General features: G+C 38.9%; 2 protein-coding genes across 3 annotated transcripts in view; both read right to left on the bottom strand.

Annotated features, from left to right (window-relative positions):
* fdl (fused lobes) overlaps positions 1–16,635 on the bottom strand; it is a 100,377-nt gene that overhangs the window by 58,689 nt on the left and 25,053 nt on the right. The window contains exon 2 of one of the 2 annotated variants that reach the window (XM_034979265.2): positions 7,456–7,507. The exons of the other annotated variant lie outside the window; for it this stretch is intronic. The gene's annotated coding sequence lies outside the window, so the exon portion shown is untranslated. The remainder of the gene's footprint in view (positions 1–7,455; positions 7,508–16,635) is intronic. 2 annotated transcript variants of the gene reach the window in all.
* The window catches only part of LOC138403748 (meckelin-like), a 208,030-nt gene that overhangs the window by 613 nt on the left and 190,782 nt on the right, over positions 1–16,635 (bottom strand). The window lies entirely within an intron of this gene.

Here is a 16,635-nt window from a genome sequence, read left to right on the forward strand (position 1 = left end):
ATTAGATGTTTCCAATCGTTTGATCAACTAATGTGCTCACGCTCAGTTAAAGCCGGCAGAGAGTAACTAATTCGAGAGCTGATGGGGAATTTAATGGAGATGCTTGATAAAAGCACAGAATACAATAGTAATTAGTACCTAATAACATCTTTACGAAGTGAATCTTTTGTACCTGTAGTATATGCTCTCTTCGCAAAGATATTGAAACTTTTGCTACGATGCAAAGTGCAATCCAGTTCGCTCTTTCTTACGCTTAATAAACTCTTATTTCTCTCTCTCATATGGACATGTGCCGTCAAGGCAAATTGTGGAACCAGCATACACTATTTGTTGTGATGTCTTAAAACTACAATATGAGGCTATTAAGATAGATAGGAGATAAAGGTGCCGAATAAACTAATTGCTCAAAAGCCAGAATTGCCGCATATTCGGGGGCTGCAGATATTTATGGGCGAAGGTAATCACTGATCACTGTTCGTTTACTCGCTATTTAAATTAAAAAGAAAATGGTGGCGTTAAAGAAAGTAACAACCTCCGTGGTCAAATGCTCACGAAACAAAGTCAGATTGGTCAGTTTCGAGTCGCACACGTTTAGTAACACTAGTTCAGAGATCGCTTTTCAGCCTGTGTCAAGCATCTTCTCAAAATTGGACACTAGCTCTGGGTGTATAAGTTTAGCGCAGCCAGTCAGCGGTTTTAACATCCATCAAAGCCAATTCTTTCACGTTATAAACCACGCTCGCTTGCGGCGGTTTATTGGAAATCTGTTTTTAAAGCCAAATAAAAACTTGTCTACTCCGGCCGGATAGCAATATAGCCATTTCGATGCGATGCTCTTGCTTTTATATACTTTTTAGATTCAGGCAGTTTATTTCGGACTATTCAATATACTATATTAGCTGTTGCCCGTGACTTCAGGACTTCGTCCGCGTCCTTCGAGAACTGTCTTTTCCCGTGGAGATCATCATGAATCCATGCCTTTTCCCATGAAGCCACACCATGCCATTCCAGGCATGGTGTGGCATGGTGACGAGTAAATTAACTGTGTATTAATAAATAGCATAGGATTTAGGATTAATTGCTTGGCATGTTGCAGTATCGATTGAGACGAACACATTCGCAGTCTGAGGTGATTCTACTCGAATGGATTCGTAATCAATTGGAAGGAGGAATTAGACAGCGCTTTGAGGTTTCTACGTTTCTAGTGAGGTATCTTGATATTTTACTAATGAGGCACAAGTAGATTCTGATTTCGGATATTAGGTTCTACCTGATGCCCGCGACTTCGTCCGCGTGGATTTACATTTTTCAAAATCCCGCGGGAACTCTTTGATTTTCCGGGATAAAAAGTAGCCTATGTGTTAATAGGCTATAATCTATAGGGTATAATCTATCTTTATTCCAAATTTCAGCCAAATCCGACTAGCAGTAGTTTTTGCGTGATTGAATAACAAACATCCCAACATCCACACTTTCACATTTAGGTATAATATTACGATTAGGATTAGTGACAAAAATACAGGTTGAAAATGTTTTTATTTAGCAATTAGTGATTTAAACATTTTAGTAATAGTTTATAGTCTTTGCAATAAGTGTCGTCTGTACTTCGAGGAGACTGACTCGCGATGGATAGTAATAATCGATAATGCAGTTTTAGCTGAAAATGCTTTGAAACTCTAAGGCACAATGCACACCGGCAAAACCGAGGCGCGGCGCTTTTTCTGATAGCAATTCAAACTAAGTTGTATTTTCTTTAGCATAAAGGCGCGCGGTGAGGCGCGGCAAATCCAGGCGCGCCCGAGCGCGGCGTGTGTCTTCAATAACCAGCTGCGCGATTGCGGGAGAATGACAGCTACAATATCACGATCGCAATCATCACTGATTGGTTAACGCTCGCTCACTATTGGCTACAGTGCATTGTTGCAACAAGAATCGCACAAATTCAGCCAATCAGAACAATTGAGATTGTAATAATGATTGATGCAGGTTTTAGACAATCGGCCTACTGTATACTACTTTTAACAGAATGTCATTATCGTAGAGCGTAGTTATCAAAAAGATTTGACTGCACCAGAGTGAACTAGAGTGAGGGAACTCTCGGTTTGATCCTGAATCGATGATATGTCAAATATCTAAATATATAAAAGGAAAAGGTGACTGACTGACTGCAGATCTATCAACAACGCCCAAAGTACTGGACGGATCGGGCTGAAATTTGGCATGCAGATAACTATTATGACGTAGACATCCGCTAAGAAAGGATTTTTGAAAATTCAACCCCTAAGGGGGTGAAATAGGTATTTGAAATTTGTGTAGTCCACGCCGACGAAGTCGCGAACATAAGCTAGTTATCTTCTATAATATAAAAATGAATCACTAAATGTGTTGGTCATCGCAAATCTCGAGAACAGCTGAACCGATTTCGCTAATTCATTTTTATAATATTCCTTGAAGTACCTACGGGGTTCTTACGGAGAGAAAAATTTAACAAATTTAAATCGACTGTAAGGCGGAACGAGGTTCGCCAGGGTAGCAAGTTTTGATATAAATTTTTTTTACAAAAAAAATAAAAACCGACTTCGTTACACAAACACTAAAAATTGAAAAATAATTTAATTTATTACCGAATATATTATGTATACAAGAGTTAATATAGTTCCATAATAATATTTTTGGTTCCGGTGCCAATTAGCTTTAGCTGCGCGAATCGTCTAGACTTCATATTTTTATAGGACTCCACAATGGCACCTCATTGGCACCGACCCCAAAAAATATTATTATGGAACTATATTAACTCTTGTATACATAATATATTCGGTAATAAATTAAATTATTTTTCAATTTTTAGTGTTTGTGTAACGAAGTCGGTTTTTATTTTTTTTGTAAAAAATTTTTATTTCACAATTTTTAGTGGCCCCATGGAATTATGCTATGACTGGTTAAAAATCTACTGTTTACTAAGCTATTACACTGATCGCGAGCAATTTACTCTTATCCGTTGAGGAGTTCCAGTATCTATCTTCGAAGATGTTCATCAGATCTTCACCAAATTGAAATGGGACCAACTTTGAAGTATACCCTTTCTAACAAAAAAAGAATTTTCAAAATCGGTCCAGGCGTTTTCGAGTAATCGGGGAACATACATAAAAAAAAAAAAAAAAAAAGATTCCGACGAATTGAGAACCTCCTCCTTTTTTTGAAGTCGGTTAAAAGGTAGGTACCTACCTAACCTTCAAATAGTACATTTTCGTACCCTTTGTTATACAGGTATGGATACGGTACAAGAGTTGCTACTTGCTGCCTCACAAAGCCCTCGATGCTTAGCCTCGAATGGAGTTCGAGGAGGCTCCAAGCCCATTGTTCGTGGCCTCTTTGTGGCCAATAATAATAGATTTTTCAAATTAAAATTTGGGCATGAAATCCATATAGAGTACGAACTTCAAATAATCCATATCCATACTAATATTGTAATTAATGCGAAAGTGGCTGTCTGTCCGCCACCTTTTTACGGCCCAACCTGTTACAGAACGCGGCTGAAAATAATGTACATCGGCCTTTAGAATGATGTTTCGGCTTTGTAGAGCGTTGTCTCTGTCACTCATAACTATGTGAAGTTTCGTCGGTCTCAACGACAGAGACAATGCTCTACAAATCCGCTATCTCCTTCCAGAGGTCGATGTACACTATTTTCTGCTGCGTACTGTTACCGGTTTTGACGTTTGGTACAGTTTAAATCCCGGAAAGCGACAAAGGCTTTATCCTGGAAAGTCAGAGTTTCCGCGGGATTTTAACAGGCCCATGTGTTTAACTGAACTTAACTAAAGATACAGTGATAGTTTGCATCCCGGAGACGTACATAATCTACTTTTTATCCTGGATTAAAAAAAAACGCTAAGTCACGGTCATACTCTAGTATATATTTTTTGCGTACATAGGCAGTCTGTATTCAGGTAGGTACTTAATGTTACAAGGCTCTATTGGATGCTCAATTATTTTCAATAATAAAATTCGTCAGCACGGCTTGTTCACTCTGCTGGAAAATGAATTAATTTGGATGGAATAAAATGATCTAGGTATACTCTGTGGGCTTAAAAATTTACTAAATCAAATTCACAGTAAATGTCCCTAAGGCCAAATCAGGTTTTCCTGAACTGGCTCTGATTTTAATGAAAAACAAAAATATTATGGTCACTAACGATGGATTTGATAAGAAAGCTCAGAATCTCTCAGCAGGCGATGAAGAGAGCTATGTTTAGAACTCTACTTGATCAAATCGAAGGCGAACTACAATAACTAACATAGCTTAACGACTAGTGAAGCTGAAGATGTACGAGGCATATAGCTCGAAAAACTGATAGCCGTTAAGGTCTCAGCTCAAAAGGTACAACTGACGGCCTCCCTGGCGCAGTTGTAAGCACTGTGGTCTTCTTAGTGGGAAGTCCCAGGTTCGATTCCTGGCAGTGGTTTGGAATTTTATAATTTCTCTGGTCTGGTCTGGTTACCACCCAATCGGCAAAGCCGTGCCGCCAAGCGATTTAGCGGTACGATGCCGTATAGAAACCAAAGGGGCATAGGTTTAATAAAAACTGCCATACTCCTTCCAGGTTAGCCGATTAGAAGGCGGAAGTCCTAACCACTAGGCTTATACATATTATAGGCTTATTATCCCAGAAAATCAAATCCACGCTGACCGCTTGTTTCACAAATCAAAACTGCCATACCCCTTCCAGGTTAGCCCGCTTCCAGCTTCGACTGCATCATCACTTATCAGCAGGTGAGGTTGTAGTCAAGGGCTAACTTGTATCTGAATAAAAATAAAACTCTAAACTAGTCTCTGGGAGCCGCTGGAAGCAAGTGGTACATAAGACCGTGTTCTGTGGAGATCCTTGCAACTTGCAAGACACGTATAGCACGCGACAGGTCGAGATGGTAATCGGGGTGGGTACGCCCCGCACAGACCCGGTGCGGGATAGCGCGGGTGACGTGGCAGGTATGCGGGGCGTCCCCCCGCCTCATACCCCGATTGCTATTTCGCCTTTCGCGTACTATAACTACTCATATAATATGTCCACAAGTTTGAATTGAATCTCTTTTGTATAATAACTGTGTATATAGCTCGGGAAGGCTAGCGATATTTACATAGAGTTTAGACGGCGATTTCTATAGAATTTATTTTCCCGGCGACGCGGTTTTGTAAAATTAAATTCATATTTGTCAAGTGCCGACATTACTGTCAATTTACTGTAGTCCGTGAATTACGATCATGAATTTAGAGTACACCTTTTCTGGTCACGTCACGTTCTGTATAAGTGGTGGGAGGCTTCGGCCATGGCTAGTTACCATCCTACCGGCGAAGCCGTGCCGCCAAGTGATTTAGCGTTCCGGTACGGTGCCGTGTAGATACCAATGGGTGTGGGTTTAATAAAAAATTGCCATACCCATTCCAGGTTAGCCCGCTTTCATCTAAGACTCCATCATCACTTACCACCAGGTGAGATTGCAAACAAGGGCTAACTTGTATCTGAATAAGAAAAAAGTTTTAAACACTTTAATCCACGTGGGAAAAGTCGCAGGCATCAGTTAGTATTCATATTCCCAGCTAGAATTTCATGCTAACTCAATATTCCGCGCTGTATGTAGACAGACAAACAATTATCATATCAATCAATTAAGTTGTTGCTGATCAATCATTTACTCTGATCGGCTAATCGCAGTTTCCCGATACTGTAAACTGATATCATACTAGCTATTTGGTAGACAAATAACTACGTAGTAGGCATATTAATAACTGACCAGATTAGATCAGAAATTAAAAAATTCCAAACCCCTGCCGGGATTCGAACCCGGGACCTCCCACTAATAAGACAACAGCGCTTACCATTGCGCCAGGGAACTCTTTGATTTTCCGGGATAAAAAGTAGTTGTCCCCGGTATGTAAGCTATCTCGGTAAGTACCCGTCAAAATTGGTATATAAGATAAATGGGAACATACTGACATACAGACATACTTTTGTATGTATAACAAGGAGGTATGGGTTATCTTGGTTTATCCCACTCGGGATTGCGTTGCGTGGTCGGGTAAAAACACAATGCGCAACAACGCGGCGCGATGGCAACGGTACGCCAGGACGTCACATTGAACGCGCGCGTACTCGTGTTTTACTTATAAATTATTACAAAGAACAGTACGAAGCACAAAGCAACGCGCGGCAGCGATTGCAGTAGCGCGGCTCAAATGCCTGCATCGCAGTGAATGTTTTCTTTCATACATTTTCTTGTAAGTATTATAAATTTACACGAGTACACGAACATTCAGTGTGATGGCCAGTCTTGTAGTACAGTTAATACTGTCGCACTTTGTGTATTTTTGAGCCTACTGTACCTAAAATACGAAACCTTGGTGACTATCGAATATTTTCCAAACAAAGAACATACCTTCAATATGTCATTTACCAGCCCCCGAGGTCCCAAGGATTTTAAAACCGGGAATGAAAAAACTTTTTGTAAAATATCTGTGGACCTCTTTCAAACTTTTTCAATTCAGGCATTCCGGATGTGTATTTTTTGCGCAGAGAACGAGGTTTTAAATAACACATTTTCATTAGTTAGGTGCCTTTTGTACATATATTTTTAGTTATTTTAGTATATACAACAATGCAAGAAAAATGTGTCTTTTTTATTGCAGCATAGGCTTGCGCTTGACGACAATCTTGCTTTAAAGAAAGCAATGATGAGGTCAGGTCTAAGTTGGAACACGCTTGCTTAGAAGATGTCTATGGGCGTTGCAAACCTTAGTGGTTCGTATCAGAAACGTTGGGCAAAAACGATTCGTGCGAGTAGATTGGATGTCGACCACATTAGGATGCCAACGCTCACGATTTCTCGCTATTCTGTGGTACAACGGTGAAGGAGGAACAAGATTGTTGAGCTCCTGAACACATTCTCCAAAATATATCCACCAGAAGGCAGGTGACATTGCGACGGTGTTGTAGACCCAGGAATTTCGCCTAAATTAGAGATTACTGATTAGTCTCTACATAGTCTCTACAATCTTTGTAGGAGACAAAAGAAATAAGTACCCACTTATCAGTTTGAAAATGGTAGCGACTAGAACCGCCCGCGGCTTCGCTCTCATGAAAATCACGAAAAATCCGGCCTTATTCCTTTTCTACACTATTAAGGAAAACGTTATGCAAAAATTTAGCTTTCTGGACTCAAAGGGTTTGAACTGGACGATAATGAGTCAATCAGTGAGTGAGTCGGACCTGTTTTTTTAGTATTTTTAGATTTATGGGTACTTACTACTCGTACTTGTAAAATGTCCCTTCCTGGAGAGTAAAGCACCTAGCTCACACAATGAACCGTCATTTGGACGCAGATCACGATCTCCGCAAGTGAGGGAAGGCTTTCGAAACGACAATGTTCCCAGTTATGATTCCAGTAAAGGATACTTACTGTCTCATACGTGTGACGTGTTACATAACGCCGTGGTTCACATCCATTCGATCTGAAACAAGATAAGTCGTTTGATAACCTTGTATCGAATGTAGTTGTTTATATGCTAAGTTGGGAAGACGGCATCTTGCTGTCGCACATGCAAGGTGCATGAGGCAAAGAGAGGGTACATCCTCTAAGATGAACAAAAAAAAGCTAAGTACCATATATGGTACTGTAAAGGCCGAATTACGGTATATTCCACGATTTTGCAGTGCAAACTAAGATTTACCGAGTCTTAAACCACTTGTCGTTTGTCGCTTGATGTTCCAGTGGCACTTGGCAGTAGGTACATTTTGACACAAAATCAGTTTCCGACAAGTGTGAATAGCTTCATATAAAATGTTCTGCCACTGGAAAATCTGATTTAAATCCGGGCCCGACAAACGACAAGTGGGAAAGCGGGGTTATTGTTAGAGTCGTGATAGTAATGAAGAAGTGTAATAATAGGTAATCGTTACTTTCAGCATCTTTCTGCATATATCTTTCTTTTAGTTCAAATTCAATGTCATATGATAACCAAAGCATTAATCCAATTAAGAATTTCCATACTAATTCTGTTTCTTAATAAACTCAAATTACTGAATAAACTAAAATTGGTCAAAAATGCGTTAGAAATCAGACGGCCAGGCGGACTGGACGAAACTATTTTTACTACGGAACTCTAAAGTCTTCATAACAGACTTTTTGTAAAGAACACCTGAAGAAATAATAAGGGTATACATTTTTTTTTGTATTTTTTGAATAACAACATTATGTAAATAAAGTAAGTCATGCGCACACAGCTGGTTTTAGGTAATATTATCAGCTATATAAACACAATTGTTCAAATAGCTGATAATATTGCAGACAATTGTCTCAACACCAAATCGACCACAACGTGTTTTTCGGAAAAGTGTCAATTTTTGCTAACCTTGCATTGTGGCTGATTCCGTTGTACACAATCTCTAAACTAAACTAAAATGGCACGTCTAAATCTACAGCTATCCCTTTCATAAAGTTGCTTGCGGAAAAGGATAGCACTAGATTCAGACCTGTTAATTTAGTTTAGTTAAGAGATTGTGTAAAAGAGAATTGACCCCATTGACTTATTATAGTATAGTATATATGTTATAAACATGTAACAAAACGTCGAGGCTTCACCTTCACTGGCAGGCGTCAAATTAGGTATAGACTAGGTACTACATAGGCTATGAAACGACTAGGTATCTTTGACTTCACGTCGCCCCTAGCCTAATATTCGACGGATGTCGACTTAGGATCAAACTTAGAGTTTCGTCACTCTAGTTCATTCTGTTCAATAATTTAAAATAATGCCTGCTGCCGTCGCGACACAATATGTCGTCGCCGTCTGCCGCTTGGCACGGAATCGCGCCTTATTTAGATTAATTGCAAATTCAATTCTTATTATCAGATGTTGTCGAAAAAGAAGTGGACTGAGTCTCTCATGGAATTAAGCGTCTATGTCAAGCCCCCAAGCCAAGTAATAAACGGACTCAATCATCATTAAAAAAGCAAATTACAGGTAAAGCACAGTTCTTCTCAAACTTAGTATTATGTCCAACGCATACCTACGGAGTGGAGTCTGTGGTGGAGTTGAGGTGCAGCATTGATAATAACGTAAACTCCGCTTGAATTACTTTGACATACGGTAGAAGTTAAAAGGTAGTATGATGCACGTAAAACACAAACACGCGAATATATTACTCTCGTAGTCCACTCTGCTCTTTTTTTTAAACTTAATTGGCGCTTGATTGCAACTACAAAATAGGTGATGATACTGCCTAAGGTGGTGCGCGCCTCCTCAATAAGGTCCTAAGGTCTCAATTTCATGATTGGCAGGTAAAACGAAAGCCGAAAAGGCATTCTTTTTTTAGGAGTGCGTATAAGATAGGTACGAGGAAACGAATCGTATCAATCTCATAGCAAACGAATGCGTGGAACTTCGACTATGTAAGAGTGCAAACATTTACGATCTTTACAACCACTCGGCAGGTGTGCGTTGCGCTTTTCACTATCACCGACACGAGGCAATAAAATCTTACGAGTTCGTCGAAGTCGCCGTGACTATAAACTTAATAGACGTCTCAGTGTCAACAGTTACCCTAGTTCCGTATCCGTACTGTACAAACTGAACTTTAAACAAAGGTCGACGCGAAATAGCCTGAGATATAATATAAAGCTCCTAAAGCTATAACAGTACGATCTAATAATATAATAACTGAGTCGATAACTTTTTGTTTTACATCATAAGCATAATGCTTGTATTGTAATTTAAATTAAATCAAATTTCTTTACTGCGACTTTTGGTTAACAGTGCAGATGTTACGTAGTATTATAACGTGCTGTGATAGCCTAGTGGTTAGGACGTCCGCCTTCTAATCGGAGGTCGGGGGTTCGATCCTGGGCACGCACCTCTAATTTTACGGAGTTATGTGCGTTTTAATTCTTAATTAAATATCACTTGATTTACCGGTGAAGGAAAACATCGTGAGGAAACCTGCATGCCTGAGAGTTCTCCATAATGTTCTCAAAGGTGTGTGAAGTCTACCAATCCGCACATGGCCAGCGTGGTAGACTATGGCCTAAACCCTTCTCAGTCTGAGAGGAGACCCGTGCTCTGTAGTGAGCCGGCGATGGGTTGATCATGATGATGATTATAACGTAAACGTCCGCTAAGGAAGGATTTTTGAAAATTCAACCCCTAAGGGGATAAAATAGGAGTTTGAATTTCTATAATCCACGCGGACGAAGTCGCGGGGATAAGCTAGTCTTCTAAATATATAAAAGGAAAAGCTGACTGACTGATCTATCAACGCACAGCCGAAACTACTGGACGGATCGGGATGGGCATGCAGATAACTATTATGACGTAGACATCCGGTAAGAAAGGATTTTTGAAAATTCAAGTCGTGAGCATAAGCTAGTAAGTAGATAAGCTATTAAGTGGATAGTTATTAAAAATGAAGCTTTTAGATATAATATATTGGTCATATTGAGCTGTCGGTGTCATCGGTGCGTTCAGAATTCTTAAAATTCTTATAACAAAAAAAACATGATTCAACGAACTTCATTACATTGTTCATTCAATAAAGCAGAAACGGAGAATGTTAGAATTTCATAAAAATAAAGTGTTCCAACGGGTCACTTAATACTTATAATAGTGAGGACTGAAAGGATCGAACCGCGTTTCTGAACGTTTCATTATGTGGTATTTTCATACATAATCTAAGGGTATTTTCGGTATTTTTAATAAAAAGAAAAAAAAATTTAAATACGCCAACCTTAGAAGCCAACCATAGACAGCAATTCGCCACGTTCGAATTTCAAAAGTACTTTCCACGCTAGCGGTTAACATTACCACTTTCTACGCAGATTTCGAAGAGCAAAGGAATCCTTTTCGAGCGAGAGAGATAAAAACGTTTTTCACCATGTTACAGAGGGTGGTACTCACAAAGGGTAAGGGACAAAGGTGAACAGTTCTAAGATCGGGAGATCACATTGGTCTCCAGCTCTATTTTACTATCTGAGGTAGAGGTTTCTGTGCAAGATTTTCCTTTAATAAGAACCCTTAAATCGAGTACCCTTACCTAAGTCCAGTTTTACTGCTCACAAAAAGGGTTTAACGGGACAACAAAGCGCAGTTCCTGAGCAAAAAACATCTTATTTAATCATCCCTCTTAGAATTACGAATAAGGTTTGGTGCATAACGAGTCTTGAGATCATGATATAATATGATGATGATATATTTTATTTTATTCATACTGGTACGTAGATAGAGTAATAAAGGTAGATACAGGAACGTTTGCTTTCTCATTCACACTAAAAAGAGAGCACAGATAAAGTTACTAATGTGATAAACTGAGACGCAGCTAACCTATTTTTTGTCCCTTATCGTGTAACTGGTTTTTTTCAAGAATACATACAACTTACATACAAGGCATGCAACTTTAGTTGCGAAACAAACTTTGAGAATTCGTGGCGTAATTGTATTTCTCATGAGTTATTTACTTGTTTTCACATAAAAAACGTTTATTACAAATATTGTTGATCGGTTAATACAAATATTGACTACTAAACAATAATAATAATTGTCGTGTTATTCATCGTTACGTCGTGCTATCGCTATCTCATACGCGGTTACACAGTACTTAAATCTACCTATTATTCTATCTACGTACTGGTATGACACATGGATAATATGTACAATGTGCCTAGGTTTTACTAATATTTAATTGACAGACAGGCAATAGAGATTTCTTCATCGATTTTGTACATAAATTCAAAACTTTTGTTTACTTACTATAAACATATTATTACCTAGTTATTACTATGGCACTATTTACCATTTTCATATTGTGTGTTTTGTGCTATTAATACGTATTGTAAACATCACTGTAGACTGTAGAGGTATTTTTTTTCAAGTTAAAAGTTTGGTGTAGTTAAAAGTTAAAAATGAGCAACCCCTAGCCAGCCATAAAGTTAAGTTATAAATGCGAAAGTGGCGTGTCTGTCGGTCTGTCTATATCTGTTTTAAATTTGCACGACCCATTTGTTTAACCGATTTTGACGAAATTTAGTACAGAGATAGCTTGCATCCCAGAGACGGAGATACTTAGACCTTAGGCTATTTTTATCCCGGAAAATCAAAGAGTTTTTGATTTTGAAAAACCAGAATCCACGCGGACAATATCGTGAGCATCATCTAGTTATTTATGAAATAACAATAAAATGAAAAATATTTAATTTAAAGCGTTTATGACATGTCAAGACTTTATTACCGGTTCGGAAAGCTTAGTTTCTACTGAGAAGAGCTAGCAAGAAAGATCCTCGACAGGTTGAGATGGCAGTCGGGGTACGCCCGCATCGGGTTAGCGCGGGATCTGTGCGGGGCGTTCCCTCCCCTATTGCCATTTCAACTTGTCGCTTACTATACAAAGCATGTTTGCAGTGGCGTGCACAGGGTTTGAAGCCAGGGTAGGCATTAGCTAGGTAGGAATCTGTTTACGGGCAGGTCATAATGAAAAATATGCATTGAGCTATTACAACTGGGGTAAGCAGTGCATTCATGCCTCTATGACCTGCACGCCACTGCATGCTCGTAGCCTTTATTCATCTTATTCTGCTCTACACTGAATAAATTCAATATTACTGTATGATAAGTACTCTGATAAGTACTGCACCGCCTCAATAGGACAAGTAGAGAGGTGCAGATGAGCTCGTTCAGTACGAACAGAAAGCTTTGCATTTCTATAGGTACAACTGATTGAAATGAGCATTTATAATAGGAGCTCTTCTACTTTGGTACTCAGTAGAAAACGAGTAATTAATAAAATTAATTATTATATTCAATTGATATGCAGATAGTTTTAATTTTAATATTCCTCCCTAAGGGTTTTGCAAAAGCCTAAAAAGTTTTTTATTAATATTTTGGCAGTAGTATAAAGTTTTGAACATTTTGAAGAAAAACATCGTGACGAAACCTGCATGCCTAAGAATTCTCCATAATGTTTTCATAGGTGTGTGAAGTATGCCAAAGTACGCCGCATTTGGCCAGCGTGGTGGACTATGATCTAAACTCTTCTCGCTCTGAGAGGAGACCCGTCCTAAGTAGCGGGCCGGCGACTTGAGATGATGATGAAACTGTCCTACTCGGAAATCTTTTCGCCCTCTTATAATTTATAGGGTTCCGTACCTCAAAAGGAAAAAAGGAACCCTTATAGGATCACTTCCAAATCACTTCAAATTGTAATAAGCTACCCGTGCGAAGCCGGTGCGGGTCGCTAGCCGCTAGTATATCGCACCCCTAGATGAAAAGGTCACTAAGTCAAAAAGTGCGTGTTTTGAGTTAGTGGCATTTTCAAACTCCTGAGTTGAATACCTACACGGCGATATAACTCACGTAACTATACCTTCAACCGTCATCGAATAATGGTGCGAAACGTAAGTTTACTTGAATGACCCTCCCCTCAACGGCGCGAACATACTCCGTCATTTTGAGTAGTCTTCCGGTCGATGAAGGTGGATGACGTTTGAATAGTGGCTCATTTTGAGTTGGAGCAGTTCACGTCAAATTTACTAATGTAAGTCATCATTAAATTGGTTTTTATTTAGAGTTAATTGTGTTTTACTGAAATTTTATTTATAATAATTATTGTTCATTTTGAGTTACGTTGTTTTGGTGATATTTTATTACGATATTTTTTTTGATATTTCAAGTTACTGAGATTTACATGACAGTAAAATCAAATTCCGACTTACGGTAGTTTTGTTGAGGGAAAGTTTAACTTACTTTATCTTGGCCTGTTTAGTCAAAAACGTACTTTTCATATATAAAAGGTTATTATTATGACATTTAGAATTAGATTTTTTATGCGCTATTCAGATTCGAAAAGCAGGACGTGATATATTTGGATTTTTTGAGTTGGTTGACTTTACATGATTGTTCGTTTTTAGGACAAAAAAGTACAGGAAAACTCATGTTAGAAATGATAAACACAAAACAGGATCTTGACTAGCTAGCAGCATTGGATGATAGAAGAACCCTTCCATCCCATGGTACAGAAGTGCTGAATATAGGGTAAAGTAGACTGAGTTGTCAGTTCCAATGGATGCTCCAAGAATGCTTCCGTACCCTGGTATGGAAATGCTAAATAGAGTAATGCACCTGAGTTGCCAGTAGCATTGGATGTTTCAAGAAGTATTTCATCCCCTCATAATATTATCATAAGACGGGCTCATTTGAATAGCCTGTGACATTTATTCAAGTTAAGAAAATTAAATTATGACTATATTCAGGCTCTTTCTTCCCTTTGTATTTGGAGCACGTGGCCACTTAAGGAGGAACGCAATCGTTAACAGGTTTATGGTCTTTAAAAATGTCGTTAAAACTGTTTCATTATCTTTCGCGGTGTCATTAAATTTCGCATACCATTTCTCTGGTTTCCGACTAAGGTTAACTGATTTTCTTATTTTTGTGGCATAATAATTCGTTGTCTTCGCACGCAATCAAATGTTAGTCTCAGTGAACGTCAACTGCTGGACATAAACCTCTTGTAAGAATTTCTACAATCAATGTTTCAGTTTTCCCCTCCAATTATAATATGGGTACCTTCAAGTCGATAGTGAATAGTCGTCTTCTAGGCAAGCGTGCTCCATCTTAGGCTGCATCATCACTTGCCACTAGGTCTGATTGCAGCAAAGCGCTAGTCTATAAATTATAAAAAAACTTGCCGTTGTCGGTCGGCCTCCTGTATCTTATGGATTTCCACGCACATAATATTTTATTTACCTCTTTAGTTTAGTTAGTATGTAGTTCGCTTTGTATTCACCGAGCTGGAGGCCCTGTTTTCCGAGACACAGTTTCTACTAGTTCGGAAAACAGGTGCACAGTATTGTTTTTGGTAAGAATATTATAATAATTAGTTTTAAGGTCAATACTAACAAAAATATGATTTTGTATTTGGTGGAAATAAATGATTTTATTTATTTATTTATTTATTTATCTACGGTCTGGGGTATAAGACCTACAACTTTTCGGAGTTATGCGCGTTTTATGCAAATAATTATCACTTGCTATAACGGTGAAGGAAAACATCGTGGGAAAACTTTCATACCTGAGAGTTCTTCATAGTTCTCAGATGTGTGTGAAATCCTACGTTCCAGACGACGACGTGTAGCCTAGCCACGGAAGCGTACGTAAGTTACTTCATATAGAAATACATAGAAACCACTTATAGTGTCGCCTGCTGCCTGCAGTCGGCTACAGACTTGTACCTTAACCCCCCGTTCCCACTTGTCGTTTGTGGTTTGTTCTAGTAGCAGAATATTTTATATGAAGCTATTCACGCTTGTCGGAAACCAATTTTGTGTCAAAATGTTATGTAGTGCCACCGGAAAATCAAGCGACAAACGACAATCGACAAGTGGGAACGGGGGGTAACACTCCGTTCCCACTTGCCGTCTGTCGGGCTCGGATTTATATCGGATGTTCCAGTGGCAGAACATTTTATATATGAATTCAGATTTGGCGGAAACCGATTTTGTGACGAAATGTCCTGCCACTGGAACATCAAGCGACAAACGACAAGTGGGAACGGGAGGTTAATGTAAATCTACCTCGCCATCCGTCATTTTATTTACGCAAACGTCATAAACCCACTTATTGCAATCGGCGCTTAATATCCGGCGCCCTGATCGCAAATATGGCTGCTCAAATATAATAAAATATGCCGTCTTCACCCTCTCCCGATTTGATTGCCGGGGACGGGTTCTTCTTATGTTATAAATTGCTATTAGGTATTTAAGTAACGAGCAGTGATAGCCTAGTGGTTAAGACGCTGGCCTCCTGTTTGGATCCCGGGCACGCACCTCTAATTTTTCGGAGTTATGAGCGTTTTTGAGCAATTAAAATATCACACAATTAGTAGGCTATCAATGTACTGAAACCCAGACCTAAAATCATTACAAACTGATAGTGAATCATTCTATCCATAGTCCAGTCAAAATAGACATTCAAGGTTACAATAATTCGCATAGAGCTAAAAATTGGTACGAATGTTGAGAACACCATCTCAAATTCAACTTTACATAATATGTATTATCCCAATATATTTAAAACACAAAAAATGTTTAAATCTATGTCAGTGATAGACTGAAACCATCCAGCTGATGTACCACAAACCAGTTTCATTAGAAAGGCAATAATGCGAAGGTTGATTTAAAGTGTTTTTTAGCGTAGTAGCATCAGTACGCCGAGTATACGCTAGTTGCTTAGGTAAATATAAGTTCCAATCTAGATATCAGCTAATTAATCGTGTAAACTTTTGCGCGACTTGCGATCTCTATGCGATTGCTCTCCTTCCTGTTTGTAATTAGGTACCTACCTATCCACCAGAAGTTGGTATAGATTACCATCCTAATTAATTTTAAAATTCGACGGATGACTCTACTAATGATGGAGATCACAGATTTAGAGATGTACCCTACTACAAGTACGCTTGATAAGGTGTGCCATGCAAAATGTCAGTTTTATTTTTTGTGCCGATTTGAAGCGCCCCACTGGGCGTACCAGGAATTAAAATTGACACTGTGTCAAATCTAATTCCCGGTACCTACCTATATTGTATACTAGCTGACCCG

The sequence above is a fragment of the Maniola hyperantus genome, chromosome 20 (assembly GCF_902806685.2).
Source record: "Maniola hyperantus chromosome 20, iAphHyp1.2, whole genome shotgun sequence".
Lineage (NCBI taxonomy): Eukaryota > Metazoa > Arthropoda > Insecta > Lepidoptera > Nymphalidae > Maniola > Maniola hyperantus.